The 23,286-nt window shown below is 28.1% G+C and overlaps 1 protein-coding gene across 1 annotated transcript in view; it reads right to left on the minus strand.

Annotated features, from left to right (window-relative positions):
- The window catches only part of LOC122510054, a 179,851-nt gene that overhangs the window by 142,135 nt on the left and 14,430 nt on the right, over positions 1–23,286 (minus strand). The window contains exon 2 of the mRNA XM_043624448.1: positions 15,235–15,400. The gene's annotated coding sequence lies outside the window, so the exon portion shown is untranslated. The remainder of the gene's footprint in view (positions 1–15,234; positions 15,401–23,286) is intronic.

The raw sequence follows: 23,286 nt of genomic DNA on the forward strand, positions 1-23,286 counted from the left end.
TTAGGGTATTCAATGTAGTTCTCCCCAGTTCACTTGGTCCAGAAAGGTCTCCTTCGAGTCACCTTAATCAGAAAGGTCTCCTGCAAGTCACCTTAATCAGGAAAGTCTTTTTCAGATAACCGTCTTATCGCTCTACGAATCACTCTACTACAAATTTTTTTTTCATTACTACATTACTTACTCTTCTCACACTTTGCATATTATTTCTTCTAACATTAATCTATGATTTTCCTTTAAAATCTTAAAACACCCTGATGATGGCTCTCGATCAGAGGCCGAAACGTCTGTGAATTATAAAATAAATGGAACCAGTTTTGGTAAATGAATAGAACATAAAAGAAGACTTTTTTTATGGCCTTTCTTTGAAACCAATACATTGCACTCACGGATCATGAAGGCGATAACCTGATATTGTGACATCATATTAAACGTTATTAAATCCTTCGTCCAAATATATAAAAATAAAATTATGAAGCGCATTTATTTCCGAGAATGAAAATGGCAAAGTCACATGTTGCCTAAAACCCTCGACAATTGGTACAGTTACCCTAGTAGCAAAAAATACTTAAAAGCATAGGGTAATTAATCGAACCCCATATGAAGTAGTGTTGGGACCAATAAAGTGTGGACTCTCAAGTACATCTTTACCCGTAGAAATGATGGAAAATCTATATGCTGAAGAGGATTTGGAAACAGCTCTTATTATCAAAATCGAATTTTCATTTAGTACTGTACTTCTATGAACATATATAATTACCAGATTCTATTTTATTTATTTATCCAAAAGATAAACAGTGATATTTGACTTTTCTATAATATATGGTATTCAACCATAAAATTGAATAATAATTGTATAGAGGAAGGATCCTCTACTATTTTCAATTTTAATTAATTGTCCGAAGGGCATTTTTTACGTTACTTAAAGAACATATTTTAATTAAAAGTAATTTTCAATATATTTTTAATTTTCAAAAATCATTCCTTTAACAGTTATTTTCGGCATTTGCCCAGAGTTCACTCCGGATTAATGGTGATTGGTTAGATCCAACAGAATGTTATTGATGATTGGATAATCATTAACTCGGGGTTAATTCTGGGTGAGTTTCGAAAATATCCCTGATACTTAAGAATACATACTTAATTAATGAATCCCTATTGAAAATCCCCATATGGGAAACCACATGGGAAACCACATGGGATCCTATGTCAAAAACCATGTAAAACCCTACTTCCATGAAGGAAACCACGTGGTTTACCATGTGGTTTCCCATGTCAAACCATATGGGAAATTGAGACAGGATTTTAGTTAGGAATAGACATGGGGTATTTGAACAGTTTATCTATGCATAAAACCATATCAAATCCCACATGATTTTCCCAGTCAAATCCTAAACAGAATCCCATGTGAAAAACAGTATCATTTATTTATAATTATTGTCCCAAGTCAATCCCCAAGTGAAAAACAGTATCATTTATTTATAATTATTTTCCCATGTCAAATCCTAAACCAAATCCCATATGAAAAACATTATCCGCCTTATTGAATATCCCTACATGGGAATCCACTTGGAATTTTACAAGGGATTTCACATAGGATTTTATATGGGAATTGACATAGGATTTCATGCAAGATTTCACTTAGGATTTAATGAGACATCACAAAGTATTTTATTAAAGATCCAATGAAGAAATTTTCAAAGGATTAAAAATTATTTAATAAAAAATTAAATAATAAATAGTAATATAATAGTAATAATAATATATAATATAATAATATAATAATATAATAATATATAATAAAAATATAATAATAATATAATAGTAATATAATAAATAATAATAAATAGTATTAATAATAAATAGTATATAAGTCATCAAAAAAGTAAAAAAACGATCATTTGAAACACGTCCTCTCTGCTACAGGTTCTCAGCTTTTATATACTTCCAGAATCGTCTCAACAGCGAGAGAAGTCACTTTCGCCACCTAGCGGTGAAAGTATAGGAGCGACAGTAATCTTTATCATTACTAAGGAAACCATGTGGAATACCACGTAGGATTCCATGTGGTTTCCTACGTGGGGATTTACATGGGATTTTACTTAGGGAATTTATTTCTACTTAAATTCCTAAGTAAAATCCCATGTAAATCCCCACGTAGGAAACCACATGGAATCCTACGTGGTATTCCACAATGATAAAGATTACTGTTTAAGTAGAAATAAATTCCCAAATGAATTCCTAAGTAAAATCCCATGTAAATCCCCACGTAGGAAACCACATGGAATCCTACGTGGTATTCCACATGGTTTCCTTAGTAATGATAAAGATTACTGTCGCTCCTATACTTTCACCGCTAGGTGGCGAAAGTGACTTCTCTCGCTGTTGAGACGATTCTGGAAGTATATAAAAGCTGAGAACCTGTAGCAGAGAGGACGTGTTTCAAATGATCGTTTTTTTACTTTTTTGATGACTTGTAACACTAATACTATTTATTATTTAATTTTTTATTAAATAATTTTTAATCCTTTGAAAATTTCTTCATTGGATCTTTAATAAAATACTTTGTGATGTCTCATTAAATCCTAAGTGAAATCTTGCATGAAATCCTATGTCAATTCCCATATAAAATCCTATGTGAAATCCCTTGTAAAATTCCAAGTGGATTCCCATGTAGGGATATTCAATAAGGCGGATAATGTTTTTCATATGGGATTTGGTTTAGGATTTGACATGGGAAAATAATTATAAATAAATGATACTGTTTTTCACTTGGGGATTGACTTGGGACAATAATTATAAATAAATGATACTGTTTTTCACATGGGATTCTGTTTAGGATTTGACTGGGAAAATCATGTGGGATTTGATATGGTTTTATGCATAGATAAACTGTTCAAATACCCCATGTCTATTCCTAACTAAAATCCTGTCTCAATTTCCCATATGGTTTGACATGGGAAACCACATGGTAAACCACGTGGTTTCCTTCATGGAAGTAGGGTTTTACATGGTTTTTGACATAGGATCCCATGTGGTTTCCCATATGGGGATTTTCAATAGGGATCAGTCTACGAGTGCGAAAAAATAGCAGACTTGATTGGATGTAACGGTTATAGCGTTGTAAAAAAAATTACAATTTTTTGTTAAAAATTAAGTAAGATGGATTATAGATAGCTTTTTTAGAATTGGGGATTATTGTTAAACTCTAATGTTGATGAAGTGTGTCTGGTTTGTTTAAAAGACATTATTAACAGTATTCTTCCTTCTTTTGGAATTATTAAAAAAAATTTATTTAACTCTAACGCTGATGATGTATGTTTGGTTTTTTTTAAATTAAACATTGGGTTTGATATAAATGTAGGTGCTTATAAAATTCAATACAGTAATGATTGTCAATGTGTTTTAGTGAATAATTCACTTAATCCATTTCCAATAATAAAAACAATTGTGAGAAATGAAAAAATAAACCGCTGCCAAGTTGTATAATTTTTTTATAATTTTGGTACTCATTTCATGAACACTTTGCTTCCTCATAGAGATAATAATAATAATAGAAATATATGAATAACTTTTTACAAATATGGTAAAAGTGATTTAATTTTGGGTCAATAAATGTATTTTTAAGAACCCTACAAGATAGTTATAATTGTTTAATAGTTAACCAAAAATTTTCAAATAAAAAAGTTGAGAAAATGTCATTTTCCACAATTTTTAAAATTTTAGATTTTTAAAAGTTTAATATCTCCGGATAATATGGACGAAAAATGTTCAATTAGGGCTCAAAAGATGCGTTTGAGAAAACTCTACAAAATTATGGAAAAACATTTATAGGTGTCCTAACATTTTTTTTAAGTTATAGACAAAAAACGATTTTTCGAAAAATTAAAAATCCAAAAAAAATATAGTTAAACTTTATGAATCGGGCTGAAAATACTCTTATATTATGCCCGCACGTGAGACCTACAATTTAAAAAAAATTCGTCCCTAAAGCTCTTCATAATATTGAGATATTTATGAAAATGTAATGTTTACACACACACACACACATACTTACGGAATGACTTTTTTTAAAAATGTGATTTTTGAACTCCTGAGGTCAAATAACATAAAGATATGTCAAAAAATCGAACTCGTAAAATTCTGGTACAGATTACAATACTTCCTCTATGAGGAAGTAATATAAGTCTTCGATGTGTTTTGTAAAGATTGTAAATAAATATGTACTTTATTAATTTGTATTTTTAATTATTTAATTAATCTATATTAATTATTGTATTAAGGGTTCATACCACTCTACACGCTTGAAAATAAAACTATTTTCTAGAATTTTTTTTACGATTCCTATGGATTATATTGATCTGTATCTTTTTAGTTCAATAAATACACTCTTTAACTTTATAAAAAACCTTATTTTATTAAAAACATATTATTTGTTTATTTAAAATTTAACAATACTTTTAGACCTGCTGAAAGTACCGATGCCAGCTGCGTAATATTAAGGTTTTTTTGAGTGCTGGAATCTTTCTAAAAATTTTACACTACATTTTTGACATATTTTACTTTCGAAATCCGTAATAAAAAATTTTTTGAAGTTGACAAAGTAGTATAAACCCCTAATTTATATTGAATAATATTTTTTATTTAAAAGTATGGTTTCTAAAACCAATCTATTTGTTTAACATTAACTGGTTGCTGATAACTGGGTGCAAGCTTCAGTTTCATATATAAATATTATTCTTATATTGAATGAAAAATACAAAAGATTATTTTATCAGAAAAATATATGAATATAAAATTCTAAAAATAATATTATTATAATCATAAATATAAAAATAACTGTAACTATAGTTTCCTTCTCATACAATTGTCCACATCCTCCACTGTGGCCTTTCTGACAGCAATATGGTGCGAGCTAGGCTGAAACGGTCGTATGCCACTGAACTCGTTCGAATATCGATGTCGATATTTGAAATAATATTCGTTTTTCGTAATAGGAATACAGTGATTGGAACACCGTGTAAGCTCATATTTAATTAATAGTTTATTTATATTCAATGATGAACACAGAAAAACATCGATTGAGAAGTGGACTTTTAATACTAGCTGTAAACCTGTTACGTTAAAGACAGTGAAACCTAATACTGTTATTTTGGATGAACGTGTCATCTATTTAGTCGAGCTGCTCAATTTTTGTGATGCAAATTTCGCTCTGCAGGTGGCAGTTACCTATCTACTTTAATATCGTAGAAAAAACAAATTCAAATTGGACGACATGCTCAGCCAATTTGGATTAGATGTTGATCAAAACTTGAGTAAAAAGTATATAATGTATGCACTTTAACGGCATTTGAATTCATTTCTAAATTAATTAATTACAGTTTTCTCCTATGCAGTTTAACGGTATGTAATTAAATGCCAAATAATTTTTTAAATAAAATATTAATAATAATTTAATCCGTTAACAGTTTTGTCGTATGCAGTTTAACCGTATCGATTTTAATTGTATGTAGTTTATAATTTTAATTAAAAAAAATTATTTGAAAATTAGCTTGTATACACTTTTTTGTGTGCAGTTTAGTATGTGCAGTTTTCCTGTCGGCAGTTTAATTGGAGGCAAAAACAACCGCCCTTTTTTGTAATTTAAATATTAAATACTGTCTGAAATAGTCTACAGTTGCTTTCAGTGTTTCCTTTTGAAAAGCTTCGTCTTGATCCCATTTTTCATTATTTATTTGGTACGCGTATAAAATTCTACCTTATGCTTTGACAATTCTTGATCTGCAAGAAAAAAACCTTCTCATGCTTCCACTTATACATACGTAATTGCGTACCTTTGTGCAAAGCGAAGTATGGACTTAATCTGGGAACCATTGCTTATAACCATTTCCCATACTTCAAAAAACATATACTCCATCATAGTTATAACTTTTCTCTAACCATTTTATATTAAAAATAATGTCATAAATTTTTTTTTAAAGTTATTAATAATTTTAACTTTTAACTGTACCAAATAATATATATATTTTTTCTCACATATAATTGTGTCACTCTATTATACTTTAGATATGTGGATGATAGAATTTTGACTGTAAGAAGAGAACACGTCGATCTTGTAATTGACACTTTCAATTCTTACAACCAAAAGTTACAATTTACTATGGAAATAGAAAAAAACAATTCACTTAACTTTCTTGACTTGACACTAGGGTGTCCCAAAAAAATAAAAAGTTTTTTTATTGGGTCTCATCCCCTAAAATTCTTTCAAATTGTGTAAAAATAAGAACACAATATTTGGAAATAAAAAATTTTAATATTAACCCGTGGTTCAGAGCCTTTGAACCATAAAAACGCTAAAAATGTAGTGTTTTTTCATTTTAAACATAAATATAAATGTCAAAATATAATGAATTGGGTGTCATTGTAAAGATAATTAAATTACCTTTTGATCCATATGTCATAGTTTAAGATTCAATGAAAATTAAGAGTGTTACAGTCGATTAAAGATCAAATTTTATAAAAATTTTGATGATTTTTATTTTTAGACACTTAAGTAACTTGTACTTTTTTTCACATTAAACAGTAAAAAATATTTAGGTTTTAATTTTTTTATTGAGAGTCTAACATTACGAAAATTTTTAGCCCTTGTGGACCTCGATTTGATTGAATATGACAATTATACACTAGATTTAGTGAACGAAACTATTTTTTTAATTTTTATCATTCCTTCAACATTTGCAGCAAAAATTGAAACAATAAATTTAGATATACTACTAAACGTACTAAAATCAGTGATCAAGAAATACTGAAGTCGATGATTTAGAGTCCAATGTCAGTTTTTCAAATTTCAAAATGGCGGAGGACTTCATAAAAGTCGATCGAATTCGTCTAAAAATCGGGTAACGGATTTTGAGACGAATTTAATCGACGATTAAATTACGGATTTTTGTAATGTTAGACTCTCAATAAAAAAATTAAAATCTAAATATTTTTTACTGTTCAATGTGAAAAAAGTACTATTTACTTAAGTGTCTAAAAATCATCAAAATTTCCATGAAATTTGATCTTTAATCGACTGTAACACTCTTAATTACTCGAATGAGAATAATAACAACCAAAATAGAATCAATATTTATAGTCAAATCCCCAAGGTCGCTTTGCCCTTTAATGAAAAATATTTCTTTAAGTTGTCAAATGTTCTTAGGGAATTTAATTGTACTTTTATTCCTATCGTAAATAAAAACCCTAATTCTATTATAAAATTGGGAAAAGATATAACTAAAAAGTATAAGTATATTCGGCGTACATAAGTTTGATTGTAAAGACTGCCCAGCAACTTATATTATAGGAGAGACAAAGCGATCACTACAAACTCGCATCAACGAACATGAAAAAGTTAATGATAATTCTGTGGTCTATCGACATGGTTTAAATTTGAATCACGATTTTGATTGGGAAAATACAAAAAATATTGGATAATGAACCTACACTGTGGAAAATTTAGGGAGTTAACCGACTCGGGAGTTGGGAGTGAAATTTTTCGAGTTAAAAATCAACTCCAAAAGAGAGTTAATTTCTAACTCCCTTCATTCAATACCCGCGCGAGTTATTTTTTCCTTGGCGAGTTAGCATTTGGGTGTAAAGTTTTAACTCTCTTTATTTAACTCCCCTGGCATTAACTCCCCAATGGGTGCGACTTTTATAGAATCCCCTGGGGAGTTAAAATTTAACTCCCTTTTTTTACAGTGTAATTTTAAAAAAAGACGAATATCTGAAATGATTCATATAAAAACAAATCGTTCCACTATCAACAGTAAGGAAGATATTTTCACCTTAAACAAAACATTCTTTCCTTTACTTAGACGTATGGACTCGTGTCCATAAAGAAAATAATAAAATCAATATAACTTGTACCTCATCTAAAAATGTGTTAATATTTAAGTTCATTGACTTCTCTCACGTATTTACAAGTTTGAATTTATAAGACGAATAAATTTCTTTTCAGTTGACCGTGAATTGCTGTTACGAGAATGTCTTCTCTCTATTTTAAATTTTATTCTTATAAGTGTGGAACGATTTTTTATTAAATTTTGACGAAACTTTTTAATCTTTGACGTGTTAGCATGTGTTCGATGTTCTAACAAAATTTAGGTATATCATTATTGTTAATTTATAGAAATAGTGCTTTTAGACCTTTACAAAAAATACTGATGACGTGTAATTTATCTATTTAATAAAATTTTAGCCTGATAAGGTTGGCAAACCCTAGCCAACGACACACTTTTGAATTTTTATTCAAATCTGACCTTCCCAAGATCATATACATTATCAACATTATTGTAAATTATATTATTATTTATAAATAATCTGCGCAGTTTATTAAGTATATTACTCTAAAAATAAAAATGCAAAAAATAACCTGCTTTTTAGATTATGAAACTTAATTAAAATTTTTATAAAAACTGTTTATTCAAATTTTGTTTGCTCATGAAGTTTTATAAAAGAAAATTTTTCTTTTAACCCTTTGAGAACCAGTGTTGCTTTCAGGCAACATGAACATTATTTTATTAACTCGTGCATAAATTTTTTAATTTTCAAAACTGAATATTGAAACAATAATTTTCACATAAGTCTGAAAAATTTCGTAAGACAGACACTGGTCTTCAAATAAAAAACTTCAATAACTGTCCCTGAAAAGTTTCCTTAAAAATCAAAAATCGCGATTTTTTAAGAGAGAATTTGGCCCTCAAAGGGTTAATAATTGATACTTAGAGGTGCTTCTAATAAACAGACGTTCTCTATAAAAGATTTTATTGTTTTCATAAACATTCCAATTGAAGCAATTCGGTTGTAAAGTTTATGTTAACCACCCTTGCAAAGTGCAAAAAAATTACAATTAGTAATTACAATATTATTACAATCTGTCAAGAAAGTTAATAAAATTTTATTTTATACAATTTTACATTGGTAAAACTCCATTTTCTATGATTCGATATTTTAATTAACGTTATTAACAACTTTAATTACAATAATTATCTCACTTGTCAATAAATTAAAGGTGCAATAGAACAGCGCTAAAGTTAAGTTTTAAACTTTAAAAGATCACTCTCACTTATTGTTAGTTCTTTATTCTGCGATAAAAGGTAAATTAAGTTTATAAATTTTACTATATCTGCAATGGTGTCTAGGACTTTTAAATTATATAGTGACCTACAAAATTATATCCAGGAAGTAAATACAAGAGAAAATATTATTTGTCCAACAAGCAATTACGTTAGGTTTAATTCAAACTTCTTGTCAGATTCTTCTATCTCTAAATAAGTTTCTGAGGAATTACTTTTCCTTTTCTGCTTTAAGAAGATTAAGAAATTAAGAATTTATGTATTAAAACATAATTTCTTTTGATACTTGAGAGTTTATAAGAATGTAACGTACTAAACAATTTCAAGAATTAATTTTTTTTTCTGGATTTATTCATCAATCACACAGTTACAAATCAATTGTTAAAAATTGAATAAATAACAGGATTATACTGGATCAAAAATCATATTCATTTTTTTAATAACAAATCATACGTTTCGACACCAAACGTTGGTGTCCTCTTCAGTAATATATACATTTTTAATCAAAATAGTATAGAAACAAAAAAAACAGGTTGGCATCAATGAAATTTAGTTTAATTACCTTTAAATAATTTTTAGATGAATAAGTTGCCACTATTTTATACATAAAAATATTCGCACTGTTTCATTTGATTTATACTTTTCCACCTCGCAGGACTTCAGCATTTTACTGACCTACTCTGCTTTATGCATACATTTCTATCTTCGTTGTAGCTTGCGATGTCAAGCTTAGATGCATCTTTGGGACACTGGCCACTATCCCTATTCTAAGCCTTTGACGATCGAAACCAGTGAAGGATTCAGCCGAAGTATTACCTTGCAAATACTCCTTGTTTTTACAGTTGTTCACACTTATTCTTTACTGGCCAACAAAACGTATATATTCGCTAAATATGTCTGGCGACGGCTTTTTGATTTTATCGATACCACTCTTGAATGGAAGTCGTCCTCTTATCCGCCACCATTATTATTTATTGGGAAGTGATCAGACCAGACTTTCCAACTTAATTTCTGTGTCCGTTATTCGGTTAAGAAATAATTCTGATATTAATTTGCAATCATATTTTATTTATGTTTATAAAAACGTTTTTTAAGAAGAGGTATTTTAAAATTTTTTTTAAATTATGAATTTTTTAATGTATATATACACTGCTGCGGGATCATATTCATGTTTTAAAATATTTAAGGGAAATATGCAAAATGTGTGGTTTACTTCAGATCCTTCTTTGTAATTATAAATGGCCGGAAGTGGATTAACATTGTTCATTATTAAAATAAAAGACTTTTGCTACATCCCATACTACATAAGCATAACTTTTAGAAATTTTAGTACCTACATTGTAAAAAGTTCAAAAAGGAAGTTTATCAGATTGAACGCAGGAATGTTTTTTACCAAATTTAAATGCGACTTTTTAAATAAACAAGTAAATAAACAAGTGCCATATTAAAAATAAGAATATTCCTTGGCTTAGTAAAAATAAAAGTCCCTTCTTCTGGATAATTGACATTAAACCTGGTAAGGTTACGTTCGGCGATAGAAATTTTCTTAATTACTTAATAACAGAATGTACACTAAGTAACAAATGAATTATCTTATGTGAAGCACTGAGATTTATAGTTCAAAATTTTTTTTTATTTTTGAAAACAATTAAATGGTAGGTTTTTAATTACCGTTGGTGGACACATTTCCTAATCCATTTTTTCCAATAGTTAAAATTCCCAATTTTTCTTTTTCCCATCGTCAACTTTTCCCAACCTATATTATTTTCCCAAAGTTTTGTTTTCCAAAAGTTTTCGTTTTTTCAGTCTATTGTTTTCACAATCTTCAATCTTTCAACCAACCAACTTCGTATTACACTTGTCAATCTTATTTATTTCGTCTTGTCAAACTGCGTCAAAATTGTCTAGTCTTTTTCAATTTAAATTCAATTAAGTTTCCAAATTAATAGTTATAACTATTCCCATATTTTAAAATTATAAAAAAATGGTTTCCTTTTTTCCCATGGTTTGCCATCCTTAGCCCATAGTTTCAAAATAGCAAAAAATAGTTTTTCGTCATACTTAGGCCATGGTTTGAAATTAGAGAAAAAATGGGTTTCTTTCTGTCCATAGTTCGCCATCCTTTTCCCATATTTTAAAAATAGCAAAAAATAGGATATTGGGAAAAATTTTAGCTTTGGGAAATTTAGGTATTGGGAAAAGCTTTCTTTGGGAATTATTGGTTTCACTTTTCTTTATATTTTCTGACCTTAGAAATTCAAAAATTATATTTTCAAAAATGTCATTTCGTGTGTGTGGCGTGTGTAAACAGCAGTTTTAAATAAATATCTCGAGTTCCATAAGACCTAAAGTTATAATTTTTCTTGCAAATTGTAGATCTTATTAGCGGGCACATAATCTTTTAACCTTTTTCATCAAGTTTAACTATGTTTTTTTCATATCTTCAAATTTTCCAAAAAAAGTTTTTTGCAAATATTTTTTAAAAAATGTTCCCAGAACTAAAATAAAATATTGAGCGGTATCAATTACCCCAAAATTCAACTGTATACAAGAGTCATTCCATTATATTTAAACCAAAGTCGTTGCCGAATAATTTTTAAAAATTATAATATTTTGTAGGCACACAAAAAAAACTTGATGCTCTGAGCTTCTGGTCAAACAGTGACTATACTGTATGTTTTTGGGGTCACTGAAACAGGATTTGAAGTCCATTTAACCCCATAATGTCAGGGTTTTGAGATAATCTAAAAAAAACTCAAAATTTGACCCAAAAATTTTTTAATCAAGAAAAATTTTTATTTTTAATTCTTAGTATCACTGCTTTATGCTTTTGGAGTCGCTAAACCTAAATCTGAAGTCTAATGAACCGCATCTCGCCAGGGTTTTAAGATAATCCACAAAAAAAATCCAAAAATTTGACCCCAAAATTTGTAAGTCAAGAAAAATTCTTATTTTCAAGTATTAATATAACTGCCTTATGTTTTAGGGTGTCAGGGTGTCCAACAAGGATTAAAAAAAATGCCCTGACTTTTCTTGACTTTTTCCCTAAATTTTTACTAATTTTATTTATGCTTTCTTGGGACAAAAATATGGTAACTGACATATTTAACAATAAATTAATATATAATGATAGAAACAACGGTAATAAAAATCTTTTAGGTTTTGTTAGATGAATAAAAAATTGTAATTAACAAAAAAATTTTATTTTTATATAAATTTATAGAAATTTTCCTGACTTTTCCCTGACCGATAGACACTCTGGGTGTCTGAAGCTGAATCTGAAGTTTATTTAACCCTATCACGAAAGGGTTTTGAAATAACCTCAAAGAATCCAAAAAAATTTACCCTAAAATTTTTTAATAAAAAAAATTTTTTAATGTCTGAATATCACAACCTTATGTTTTTGGGGTTGCTGAACATGAATCTGAAGTCCATTTAACCCATCACGCCTGGGTTTTGAGATAATCTCCAAAAAATCTAAAAATTTAACCCCAAAATTTGTAAATCAAGAAAAATTTTTATTTTCAAGTCGTAGTATTATTGCCTTATGTTTTTGGGTCGCTGAAGCTGAATCTGATGTCTATTCAACCCCGTTATTACGGAGTTTTGAAAAAATAAATTCCAAAATTTTTTGATATAAAAAATAGAAGGCATTTTTTTGGATTTTATTTGTGGTTATTTCAAAACTCTGGCGTAATGAGGTTAACTAACCTTCATTTTCAGCTTCAGCGACCCCAAACACATAAGGCAGTGATACAAAGACTTAATAATAAAAATTTTTCTTGATTTCAAAATTTTAGGGTCAATTTTATAATTTTTTTTTTATTTTATCTCAAAACCCTAGCGTGATAGGGTTAAATATACTTTAGATTTATCTTCAGCGACCCCAAAAACATAAGGCATTGATACTAAGACTTGAAAATAAGAATTTTTCTTAATTTACAAATTTTTGGATTTTTTTGAGATTATCTCAAAACTCTGGCGTGATGGGGTTAAATGGACTTCAGATCCTGTTTCAGCGACCCCAAAAACATAAAGTAGTCACTGTCTGACCTGAAGCTCAGAGCATCAAGTTTTTTTTTGTGTGCCAGTGTTATGTTCTGATATAGTTATAATAATTCAGGTGCAAGTATCCTTAAGATTGTTTCTATGAAAATATTTTATTTTTTGTTATTTTAAAGTTAACCGTTCAATGTTTAATTATCAATAAAAGTGTAGACAAAAATCGCTTTTTTATAATTTTTACATCACTTTAAAAAAACTATGTCCATATCCCCCGGACTTATCCTATGATTATTTTTGTTGTAAGTAGTACAAAGTCGAGAAATGTCAATAAAAAATGATGTTTGTATGTATGTGTGTATAAGGATATTTTCAGTATGTCTCTAGACCGCAGGGATAGAACCTAATATATTACGTGATTCTTGAGTGGAAATTTAATGTGTAAATATGTGCAATGTAAAATTGACAAATGCGATGAGAAACCAACATTATTTTAAATGTTAATAATTATAAAAATATAAGATAAACGAAGGTAACAATAATTTATTAATTATTTTGTATTATTTAAAATACCTTTGAGTGTAGTTTTGTTGCCGACTTAGAATGTGAAGAAATGTAATTTCATTATTTTAATGATATTTTCATTAGTCATCTTGTCGTAAAATAGTTACCTTGATGGCCATCTGCACTCTTACGTCTTAATTTATTTAGGACCATATGCCGCATGAACAATATTTTACTTACGCAATTTAACTTTATGTCGTGCGCGGATTACACATTTATGTTGACACATATACATGCTGCCATCCTGATTGAAAAAATGAGCATCTACGGTCGGAATGAAACTGAGATTTATATATCAAGAATTATTTTTTGTTATTTTTCCTAACACAAGTGTTCGAATCTTTTTAAATTATTAGTTAATATATAATAATAAATAAAAAATAAATTATTAATAATTGATTGAAATAAGTAATGTAAAATTGATATTAATTTTACTTTAACTGATGGTTAAAATTTATTTTCTACACTTTCCATCTCTTCTAGCGAGGAAGCCCAATTAGACGGATGGTCCAACCTTTACTTTATAGAAAATTAATTATAATTGAAATATAATTAAATTTATTTATTTATACACTTATCTTTTGCCTTAATACTAGCGTTACATATGTGTCACCTGGGGAATTTTTCTTCTTCAGTTTGAGTTAGATTTTTAATTGTAATAATTGTAATTGGTAGGGGAGAATGGGCTAGCCCCGAACACTTAAGCTTTTTGGTGAATAATTTATGTTCATATTTTTGGAATATTAATTAAATTTTTTTATATCAAACAGAAAGCTCCTTTAACCGGGAATTTCTCGATCTCGTTCCCGGGAACTTTTTCACGAAGGTTACATTGATATTAATCACTTAAATAATAATTCATCATAACTTCCCAATTTTGTTTATACCCGATACCGAATTCAGCTTAAGTTACTCCTAATTATTTTGGCCTTTTGCCAATAATTTTTTTACTAGGTAAGGTAAACTAGATAGAAGTCAATTTTTTTCTTTAAATCTTTACAGCACTGCATGATTTATTTATCGTAACATTGCATAATATTTATGTTTTATGAGTCTCTGGTTCCCAATCTGATAGATTTTCAAAATTCAAAATGACCTTCAAAGACTTAAAACAATTTTTTTTTACTTACGAAGGCTTAGACTTGTTTATGAAGATACTAAGAATATTTAGCAACAAAAAAAAATGTCTGTATTTCATTTGGTTTTCTTATAATAAAAAAATAAGTAATAAACTATTCTAAAGGAAGTATGTAAGAAATTATCGTTTTTTCCCATTGATTTGACCATTTTCTGTTCTTATAACATTTCACATCCAATATCGTAAATAACAAGGATTCGAATGTTTTTATTGTAGCAAGATGTGTACTTACCAGATTCTATCAAAAAGTTCGCATTTTATTCAAAAATTTTATCAATAACCACTCAAAACTGTTAAGTGGCTGATTACTGTTTGGTTTTTACCATAAATTTACTTTTGAGAGATTTTTTATTTTAAAATGTTTACGATGTAATTTTTGCAGTAATATGGCTTTTGTAATTTTTTACTTACATTACAGTTGAACGTTGCTTATTAGTTTTCTGTGCATGTGTCTTGTAATTGCTTCTGGGACGACCACCAACCATCTGAGATAAGTAGCAGCGTTTCAGTTGCTTAGGCATGTACTGAATCTACCGAACTAACAGGAGGACTAAAATTTGGCCGCAAAGTAGTAAATCTATAAAAATTTAAAAAAATAAATTTGAATTAGGTAATTGAGTTATACTTGAAGTCAATACATTTTATATACTGTCTCTTACAGTTTTATATTTTTAGAAACACTAGTTATGTTTTGATTTTATTAATTTTTTCATAAAAGCAATAAACAGCGGGGGTGGATAATATTCCTGCATTTTTATTGAATTTTTGTCCTTTTATTTGTGAATCCTTATGTAGAATGTAAAATAAAATTTTACTAACTGGTTATTTTCCTGATAGTTGGAAAACAACAGAAGTCGTTCCAGTTAATAATTTGGGAAATGTCAACAATGTTTGTAATTACCGTCCTATATCGATTATAACAAATTTTGTTAAGGTTTTTGAAAAATCGGTTACTTCATAAATAAAATTGGGGTTATCAACTCCAATTAAAAAAGTTGGAAAAATAAAAAAAATTCAAATTTTTTAATTTAAATAAATCATATTCAGTAACGAAGTTAAAAATTTGATCATTTCTTCTTCTATTTTTGTTGCATTTTTTCTAATTTTCTGACCTAGTTATATTTGTCGCAACATTGTTTCCGTATCCTTTTCTTTCTTTGCCAATTTCGTAAGAAAACAATACAAAATATAGGAAGTTTTTTCCCTGCAACCAATTCGAACCTATTATAACAACCCTCTGACGCATTATTGGTTCGAGTGCTTCTTTGTTGATCTAAATCATATTGAGACCATAATTTTGTCGGATATTGTAGAGCCACAGCATTAGCACGTGGGCAAATGTTTATAACTCGGTAACTAAACTTCTCATCCATTTCGTGTTCAATTACTAAAATTATAATTATATTTCTAAACCACGAAATTTTCCAACTATTCGAATTATTTTAATTCATTATTTTTCCTTCTTTTAATCAAAAAATTATGCAATTAATTTTTCAAACTAAATTCAAATATATTATATATTATACATATAATGATAAAATTTTTTAGTAAAAAAATATTAAGTGAACCAGTAAACGAATTGACACCAGTAGAAGAATTACAATTTTTCGCATTGTAAAAAGTACATTTTCTTACAAATATATTTAAAGATGAAGCATTAGATTCAAAACGTAAATTACTTTCAAGAATAATTTTTAAATCTTTTAGTATATTATGTACATTACAAATGAAAAAAACATAAAATAGAAAATAGATAAAAAATTATTATACACTTAAATAATATTATTGGATGCATAATGAAGAAAATATTGATAAAAGTAAAGTTATATAAAATTGTTTTAGAATATTTATGCTTCAATAGTTAATTTCATGATTGAAAAATATTTGCTCCTATCATATCACCATCTATCATTTTTTTAAAATATGAAGTGTTTTTTAAAAATATATATATTATAAATAACTTGTGGTCTGAAGTAATAAGAAAGTAGTAATCAGAGCCAAAAACTTTTTTCCTTTCTAAAATTTTGCTACAAAGGCTGACTAAAGTATTATTAAAGGAACAATTTTACCTCTTATTATCTATTGAAGAGTAACCATTATCGTATCATGTATCAGGCTAGAATGATGAGAGAGAAAATGTTACGTAAACCAATTAAACAACCAGTAACCAATAATGACCTGTTTCCCTCTTTTTAATTCGTTTTTCTTTTTGCTGCAAAAAATAATATTATACTTTTTTCATTTAATACTTCATTTAAGAATATTAGAATATAGTGAATACTTTAAAGCTATAATAATTGAATTATTTTATTCTAAACTTTCTTTGATAAACTTAATTTCTATGTATTTTTAAATTGATCCTAACAGCAACTGATATTACACAGATTGCCTAGGAATTATCTTAGAAATTAGGACATTCTTGAGATTTTCACAGAATGTCTATAGACATCCTAGGCATATCTCTAGTGAAAATAATCACGTGAATTTACACGTATTGATTTGGACATGTGAAATACGCATTCTTTTTCAAAACTAAACACATCCTTTCTAAAAAAAAACCTACTAAATACTGAGATTGATGATATTCATTTACATGTAAAATTTTTAAAACAGCGTCTAAATTGTTAAAAACAAAACATTATAAATTCCAACTTCGATAATGCGTTTTGTGATAGATTTTTTGAGCTTTCACGAAAAAAGTTCATTCGTATCTTATACGCTAACAAAACTATTCATAAAAAGAAACTTACAAGATTAATAAAAAGACAATTTGTTAAAACCCAAATTAACCAACTTAATTGGTTTAAAAATTTAACTGATACTGTTTTCCCGTTCTGACCATTTTTCACTCCTGCTGACAAAGGTAATGCGACAGTTCTTTTAAAAAACATGAACGAAATATTTGCCAAAAATACATAAAGAAAATGTTCTATTCCGCCCTATTATTTCCTTAATAAATAGCCCTATTAATTTTCTTTCTAAAATACTGTATAATTCTTTAAAAAATTGTATTACTTTATACCTTGGTCACACATTAACAATAGTTTAGAACCCATTAGGGGGAGGGTAGACTTTATCGACTTTGAAAGACAGGTACTTTAAAAAACGTTTTTGTATGTACTCAATGTCATCGATGTGTTTATTAAAAAGGGAAACCATAGTAAGGAAATATATTTAATACGTTTTTTTATTTGTGAGTTGAAGAGAAGGGTTAATGTTTCAATGTTAGTGAAATGTTTTGTAGATTTTGTTAAAAACCCCAGAACTCTTGATACGTTTGATATTGTTTGCATAATATGATTAGAAAAATTTAAGTTGTAGTTAAAGGATACCCCGAAGGTCGCAAGATGATATAACTCTCTCCAAAGTGTGATTGTTAATTTTATAAGAAAAAAGATTTGGGATACTACCCTTTTTAAATGTCTAGACATTATACTTGTTTAAATTTAAAATTAGTTTGTTTGTTAAACTCCATGTTTGAAAGTTATTAAGGTCATTTTGAAGTGATTCAGCGTCGGCAATGTTTTTGACATGTCGAAAAAATTTCAAGTCATCAGCGAAAATTAAAATTTGTGATTCTATCAATTCCGATATATGGTGGATTCCACGTCAGTTCAACACACTTATTTTCATGACTTGTTGGGATTTGGCTGTACTTTTGTAAATTTATTACTTTTATAGTGATAAACAACTCCACCAAATATTTTTTCAAAATTTTAAAAATTACCAAAATTATGGTATTTTTAAAATTTTTGTCTTTTTTTTTGAAAGTGCTATAACTTTATTTCTAATTAACCGATTTTGGATTTTATAAAAAGGATTTCTTTGGGTTTAAGTATATTTTAAGTTAAAATTAATATAAAAAAAAAATTCAAAAAGTTTTTTTTTTGAAATTTTGAAAAATTAAAAATCCGGTTTTGAAAAAACATTATCTTCGATTTTTTTTAAAATTTTACTAAATGTTAGGGCAAATGTGCTTTACATGTCCTGTAAGTTTCATCTTGGGATCTCAAAGGGATTCGGAGTAAAAAAATAAAACGTAACCACAAATTACGAACATATGGGGCAAAATTCCTCAACTGCCCAGGTAAAAAAATGAATTTTCTCTAAACTTTGCTAAAATGTTACTATTATTAGTAGAAGTGTAAATATTAATTTGTTTTGAATTTGATAAAATATTTTTTGAGTTATGGAGTTTCAAAATTTTGATTTTTTTGAAAATATCTTTTTTTCGATTTAATATATTGATAAGTAAAATTAATCAAATTTAAAGTATGAATAGTGATTTTTAAAGGGGTTTTCACGGGCTATAAGCTGGTGATGAAAAAAAAGTGAATTTCAAGGTCAAATTCTTAATTTCAATATGCAGTACAACCCGGTTAATATACGATCCCGTTTAATACGATTTCCTGCTTAAGACGCTCATTTATGGTGGTCCCTGCAATTAAAGACATACATTTTATATCCCACCTAATACGTTTTCCCGCATAAGACGCATTCTTAGTGCTGTCCCTACAGAATCGTATTAACCAAGTTCTACAAATCTCAAAATCGGTGTTTTTTATTTTTTTGTAACCTATCCCAATCGAAAGCTTACCTTTTTTCATATGAGCCATGTAAAAATCAGAGTGGGGCCATGGAACTTTTTGAAGAAATTAATTATAAATCATCATTTTCTATGTAAAATAATGATAAATTATTATTTTCCTCAAAAATTCTCATGGTCCCACTTTGATTTTTACTTGGCTCATAGAAAAAAGGTCACCAGCTTATAGCCCGTGAAAACCCCTTTAAAAATCACTATTCATATGTTCGTAATTTGTGCTTACGTTTTATTTTTTTACTCCGAATCCCTTTAAGTTCCCAAGATGAAACTTACAGGACATGTAAAGCACATTTGCCCTAACAATTAGTAAAATTTTGAAAAAAATCGAAGATTATGTTTTTTCAAAAACGGATTTTTAATTTTTCAAAAAAAAATTTTTTTTGAATTCTTTTTTTTATATTAATTTTAACTTAAAATATACTTAAAACCAAAGAAATTCTTTTTTTAAAATCCAAAATCGGTTAATTAGAACCAAAGTTATAGCACTTTAAAAAAAAGACAAAAATTTTGAAAATGCCATATTTTTTGTAATTTTCAAAATTTTGAAAAAATATTTGGTGGCGTTGTTTATCACTATAAAAGTAATAAATTTACAAAAGTACAGCCAAATCCTAACAAGTCATGAAAATAAGTGTTTTGAACTGACGTGGAATCCACCATATCATTTATATATAGACGTTGAAAAGGGGTGATCCTAGGCATGAGTCTTGTAGAACACCTTGTGAGATAAAGTCTTGAGAAGTGAAACCACCCATGTGCACTTGATGTGATTTATTTGATAAATAATTAATAATAATACGTGTTTCAACACAAATGAAATATCCAAAGATAATACTTTAAAGATTTTATAACTTAATTTAAAAAATGGTAAACTCGTGCTGTATTTTGTATTGCTAGACGAAGTCAGGTGATGGAAGCATACTAAAATTGTTTTTAAAATATTTAAATCTACGAATTGTGTGTCTTTCGGGGAATTAGAATCGGCAAAATGTACGGTAATCTTATTTTATTTGTTTATACACCTGTCTTCAGCCGACATAACTTGGCTATACAAGTTGTGTGACTTATTTATAAAGGCTTAAGTAAACGTTTTGCTAAGCCAAATATAGAAATGGGAAGCCACAGCGACAACAATGATCTAACTCTACCATCAGGAAAGCGTTGCGCTTAAAATTTACATAAGAAACTACTGGTTAAGACGAATTATTAAGACGAGTGTTCCCATTTCCGTCACGTATAGTGCTTTGCGCCAGCGAATTGACTCACTTCGCAAACAAAGGTGACAGACAATGTTTACTCGCAATTGATGAGGTGAGCATACTAGGAGGACGTATTTTTGATTCTTAAACAAAACATTTTTTTGGAAACATTACACTTACATTTTCAGCTGAAGGTATGGTAAAGCATGCTCTAGTTTTTGTTTTAACTGGTACTTAAACAAGATGGAAACAAATAGAACGTTATGAATTTACGAGTGGTGAATTTTATGGTACATTACTAAAACTCATTATTTTGCAGATCATTGCAAAAGCTGAAAACGTCGGTTTGAAGGTAAACAGTGTAACATGCGATATGGGACCTTCGAATATTCCTTGCTGGGATTTATTTGACATTATACCTGGAGAAAAATTGGAAATCAAAAATTCTATTTCTCTTCCTCTTGACGACGTAAATCGAAAACTTTTTTTCTGTTAGGTATTATTTACCAACCAATGTCATTAGCGCAGACTATTTAATTGAATTGTTAGAAGATAAGGAATACTAAGTCTATACATTAACACCAAATTTAAAAAAAAGAAGACCTTACTCTTACAACCATCAAAAATTTTCAAAAAGTGAAAGTGAGCAAGGTTGGTAAGGCAGGAATATTTTAACCGATTCAGAAAGGTTCCATACAGGCCACCTGGTAACCAAATCCGCCATCGAGCTGTGTGAGTATCTAATAGAAAGTGTTAGTTTTAAATTCGTTTTAACAGGTAGATTTACATAAGATGCGGTTGAGAATTTATTTAGTATCATAAAATTTAAGCATGTTACTCCGAACGTATTACAATTAATATACAACTTGAGGTTATATTACTTCAATATGTAGACCAACATTTGTAATACCTACTACTAAAATTTGATAAGTTCGTTGCATTTAATGAATTTAATGAAAACCTTTTCTTTTATGTATGCGAGGATAACTTTAATTTTCTTCAAGACGCTGATCAAACCTATCCTGATTGGAAACCAATGATAAAAAATATTAGAAAAATTACGATTTGGAATTTCTTTTATGTTGCTTGGAAGCCACCGACAGTGTTCACATTTTAGAATATTACAATTTGCGTGATAAAATTTTCCTACGATTTGTACTGTTCTGAATAAAAATTAAGATTCAAGCGAGAAAGGAACAAAGAAACTAAAAACAAATTAACAGCAAAAGCATGGCTATACATACAGTATTTCAATAACACGGAATGTTATATCGAAAAAATTCTTATAGTACATTTAAAAAATAATTTATTCTTTATATTTCTTTACATCACAGATATTTCACTTTACGAGAAATAGGAACCTTTGCGAGCTTTTATACAAGTTCTTCTTTTGATCCGAAGTCAATTTTGCTCCATCACGTCAGGATTTTTTCCTAACCTCCAAAAATGTGTCGATTTGAATAGTACTCAATTTAAATTTGTTTAACTTTTGATGTCTAATAGGAACATTATACAAATGTATGTAAGTTAACATTTTGAGACAGACGTCTACTTGTGCTTTTTAGATGCGAACACTTTTGATACTTATTTACATACACTCTCCTGAGCATTAGCGATCCATCAAAAGTTCTAATTAAAGACATATCAACTGATGAGATCTGACGAATTATTTTCGAGGCTTTTAGTGTTAAACCATCAATAAATATCAAAGTGTCTTCATAACAGATCATTGGCCTTTTTTCAGACAAATAAATTAGACGATATTCACTATCGAGAAAATAATAAAATTTACAAATTATTTATAATTTATTTAAAAAAATGGAAGATAAATAAGAACAACATTATTATATTTTAGCTAATAAAATTAATCGTTCACTAAAAACAAAGAATTGGATAATATTTATATGTTACATTTAATTCATTATGTTTCATGAAAAATTATTTTTGAAATATGTAAAAAAAGTTATTTATTGTAACGAGCACATGTGATAGAAAGTAATTTCAAGAATTGACCTTGCTCAAATTACTAGGATATCGACTTTTTATAAATTTCCTTCCAAACAAGAATTTTGCTTGCGTGTCTATAATTTGAAAAGTTGGGGTGACGTTTTTAAATTATTCAGACCTCGTTATCTACTCATTTTTGTCTTCATTACAAAAAAAATTTCAAAATCCCATTACAACATAAACTTAACTATGTTTAAAGAAATGTATTAAATTATTTAAACTAAATGTTCTTGATTTATAATTTTTTCATATAAAGATTGAACCTGTACAAATAAGAGGATTTTTCCTTTGTATTTTATTTGACAATTATGGTTATGAACTGATAGGAAAAAGCAATTCAAATTTGCCAAATTAAATGTTTTTAATAAAATTAATAAAATTAATATAATTAATGATTAATAATTTATTACTAACAGTAATAAATTTATTTAAATTTATTTATTTACGTAACTTGAATTCAATGTTTTTGACATCAGAATCTCAAAAAATTGTTTTATTTTATTTCTAACCACCAGAAAATAAATATATTTGGGGTATATGATTGTGTAAAATTTATTGTAATATATATTTATAATATTCAAGAAGTCTACAAATAAAATTCGATTTAAAAAAATTGTAACGAATATATATATATTCTCAATATTGTAATAA

Source organism: Leptopilina heterotoma, unplaced genomic scaffold (genome assembly GCF_015476425.1).
Source record: "Leptopilina heterotoma isolate Lh14 unplaced genomic scaffold, ASM1547642v1 Lhet_66, whole genome shotgun sequence".
NCBI lineage: Eukaryota > Metazoa > Arthropoda > Insecta > Hymenoptera > Figitidae > Leptopilina > Leptopilina heterotoma.